A 3867-nucleotide genomic window follows, 5' to 3' on the forward strand; every position below is an offset into this window, starting at 1 on the left:
AATGAAGGAAATCAGGAGAATCTTGGATCATGGGCTGGACTTTCCCTCAAGGAAGGACCAGGGATTCTGGGATTTGGTTTTTGGTAGAGCATTCTACTCCATCATCAGTTAAGTTCTGAATGTTTCAAAATAACTCAACCAATTTGATTCCAAGGAAAACCCTTTTCTGTTTGTTGAAAAGTAAATCAACTGTCAGAGTCTCCAATTCAATTCCATTGGTCCGTATGTCCGTTTTTATGCCAGTAAGCTGTTTTTATTACTGTAGCTCTATAGTAGAGCTTGAGGTCAGGTGCTGTGGATATCCATCTGTATAAATAAAACACTGATTGGCCAGTGGCCAGGCAGGAAGTATAGGCGGAACAAGGAGAGAGGAGAATTCTGGAAAGTGGAAGGCTGAGTGAGAGAGACACTACCAGCCTCCGCCATGACAAGCAGCATGTGAAGATGCCGGTAAGCCACGAGCCATGTGGCAAGGTATAGATTTATAGAAATGGATTAATTTAAGATATAAGAACAGTTAGCAAGAAGTCTGCCACGGCCATACAGTTTGTAAGCAATGTAAGTCTCTGTGTTTACTTGGTCGGGTTTGAGCGGTTGTGGGACTGGCAGGTGAGAGAGATTTGTCCTGACTGTGGTCCAGGCAGGAAAACTCTAGCTACAAATGGTGCCCAATGTGTTGGCAAGAGTTTCCACCTAAAACCTGAGTAAAAAGATTCTAAAATGGAGCTAAAATAGTTCCTAGTTGTTTCTCTCAAGTTAGTGGCAGCCTGTGTGTTTGAGCCACTTGTGGGTTCCTGGCGCTTGACCTGCCGTATGGCGGGAATGAGACCTCTGCAAGTGGCACATTAAGCTGCCTGGTGGATTTAGCCTTTGCTAGTATAAGACAAAAAGAGGTTTCTGGGCTACATGCTGCTTTGATAGAAGCATAGACCCACTATTTCTGAGAGTTGATGGCTTCCCGAGCTGGCAGAAGATGTACCACCGCCATGTTGGGAAGCTGAAGTGGGCGGAGCCAGCAGCCACAGCACCGTTTCAGTCTTAGAATGGTTCAGTTTAAAGCAATAGGCTCAAGGTAATATAAAAAATAAGCCACGTAAAGATGGCTATCACAAAGAGAATTTGGTTTATGTTCTCTTTGATATTCGTAACTGAAGAAAAACATTTGATTGCAAAAGCTGTTGAGTTATGCCAAAATGTATATTTTAAAGGTACCTTGACTTCAAAATTTGGATGTAAGGATATGTTGCTTTGGAAAGGAGACTCTGCTTTTGTTTCCACAGAAAGTCAGAGGCTATGGATTTGTTCCAGATTAAGATACATCAGGTTTGACCAGCCAAAATTCCTCGAAAGGTCTCCGATGACACCATGGCCTAGATGATCCAACATCCAGAATGGTTTGAAGGCAACTGGCTCAGAAAATACAGCCTCATGGACTATTCCATAATCCTAAAATTTTCTTTGTGTCCCCATAAGATACATCGCCCCCCCTCCAGCAGGAAGTAGTAAGAGAAGCTATGCCCAAATTCCTAAATTATATGTAATTTTACTATGTTAAGGTTAAAACCTTCCTTTTTGAAAAAAAAAAAAGAAAAAGGGAAGTGCTGTGGATATTGTTCTGTATAAATAAAACACTGATTGGCTAGTGGCCAGGCAGGAAGTATAGGCGGGACAAGGAGAGAGGAGAATTCTGGGAAGCAGAAGGCTGAGGGAGACACTGCCAGCCGTGGCCATGACTAGCAGCATGTGAAGATGCCGGTAAGCCACGAGCCACGTGGCAAGGTATAGATTTATAGAAATGGATTAATTTAAGATATAAGAACAGTTAGCAAGAAGTCTGCCACACCCATGCAGTTTGTAAGCAATATAAGTCTCTGTGTTTACTTGGTTGGGTCTGAGGGTCTGTGGGACTGGTGGGTGACAGAGATTTGTCCTGACTGTGGTCCAGGCAGGAAAACTCTAGCTACAGTCAGGGATGGTGATGCCTCCAGAGGTTGCTTTATTGTACAGGATTCTTTTAGCTATCCTGGGATTTTTGTTTTTCCATATGAAATTGAGTGTTGTTCTTTCCAGGTCTGTGAAGAATTGTGTTAGTATTTTGATGGGGATTGCATTGAATCTGTAGATTGCTTTTGGTAAGATTGCCATTTTTACTATGTTAATCCTGTCTATCCATGAACATGGGAGATCTTTCCATTTTCTGATATGTAGCTAGAGTTTTCCTGCCTGATTCACAGTCAGGACAAATCTCTCTCTCAAAGCAGTTGCCCACTGAAATCCTGAATAAGTATCGATAGTGTGATGTACATATTTCAGTTTTTCAAATTCTGTAAAGTGAAACACGTCCATCTGTCAGATTTCATTTCTTTGAGTACCCTTTGGGTTACATCCTGTTGGTAATGGCGTTTGATTGTAGAAGGAACAAGTATGACATTTCTTTACTATTTTTTTGGCTTGTTGCCAGGTTATGGAAAAATCTTTTTTTAAACCTTTACTATTGACATGATGTTTTTTATGAAATTCTGAGGCCTCCAGCACATTTCCTATCAATAATTTATCAGTCTCATCATTGTCTTGTGTTAGAGGGCCCGGCTAGCTCAGTCGGTAGAGCATGAGACTCTTAATCTCAGGGTCGTGGGTTCGAGCCCCATGTTGGGCGCCATTTGTAGCTAGAGTTTTCCTGCCTGATCCACAGTCAGGACAAATCTCTCTCACCTGCCAGTCCCACAGCCGCTCAAACCCGACCAAGTAAACACAGAGACTTATATTGGTTACAAACTGTATGGCCGTGGCAGGCTTCTTGTTAACTGTTCTTACAGCTTAAATTAATCCATTTCCATTAATCTATACCTTGCCACATGGCTCGTGGCTTACCGGCATCTTCCCATGCTGTTTGTCATCATGGTGGCTGGCAGTGTCTCTCTGACTCAGCCTTCCACTTTCCAGTTTTTTCTCCTCCTTGTCCCGCCTATACTTCCTGCCTGGCCACTGACCAATCAGTGATTTATTTATTGACCAATCAGCAACACATTTAACATACAGACCATCCCACAGCACTGATATCTTCTTCAGTTTCTTTTTTTAGAGACTTAAAGTTCTTATCATATAGGTCCTTCACTTGTTTAGTTAGTGTCACCCCAAGATATTTTATATTATTTGTGGCTATTGTAAAGGGTGATGTTTCTCTGATTTCTTTCTCAGCCCTTTTATCATTTGTGTATAGGAGGGCTACTGACTTTTTTGAGTTGATCTTGTATCCTCTGGCTCTTACAACTCTCTCATGAAATGTTCCCTGATCCTTAGGTGAGAGGAATTGTTTGGTAGATTTATCCACTGGTATTTAGTTGTACTACTCTGCATTTTTATTGGTTATTTTCTGTAGTGGTCTCATTTATAGCAAGGAGAATTTTCCTGCATGAGGGGTAAGGACTATATGTACTTGTTTATATGAGAACAAATATTTAGAGCTGAGAGGTGGTGACACATGCCTTTAATCCCAGCACTTGGAAAACAGAGATAGGCAGATCTCTGTGAGTTCCAGATCAGCCTGGGCTACACAGAGAAACCTTGTATCAATAAGCCAAAGGGGGTGGGGGAAGAACATATACTTTGAATAGCTTAGTCGATTACAGTTTGCAGATTCTCCTGTAATAACCACGACTTCACTAGCACTGAGTAGAGCCAGGCATGGTTTCCCTCTTGCTGAGAAGGTCTCAAGTCCAGTTAGAGAAGAGTTGGTTACTTCCTGGGTGTGTGTGCCACTCCTGTACCCTTGGGGTTATCATGCCGTGCATGTAGTTCATGCTGTGGTTCATATTGCATCATAGCTGGGTAGGACTGCGTCCCTCTTCTGGAATTTTGCATGGAGCC

General features: G+C 42.3%; 1 non-coding gene across 1 annotated transcript; it reads left to right on the plus strand.

Moving 5' to 3' along the window:
• Positions 1–2583: 2583 nt before the first annotated feature.
• On the plus strand, positions 2584–2656 carry Trnak-cuu (transfer RNA lysine (anticodon CUU)). Its single transcript has one exon. It is a non-coding gene; the product is annotated as a tRNA-Lys (tRNA).
• Positions 2657–3867: the final 1211 nt, after the last annotated feature.

The sequence above is a fragment of the Peromyscus californicus genome, unplaced genomic scaffold (assembly GCF_007827085.1).
Source record: "Peromyscus californicus insignis strain IS unplaced genomic scaffold, ASM782708v3 Scaffold_17__1_contigs__length_78620276, whole genome shotgun sequence".
NCBI classification, from domain to species: Eukaryota; Metazoa; Chordata; class Mammalia; order Rodentia; family Cricetidae; genus Peromyscus; species Peromyscus californicus.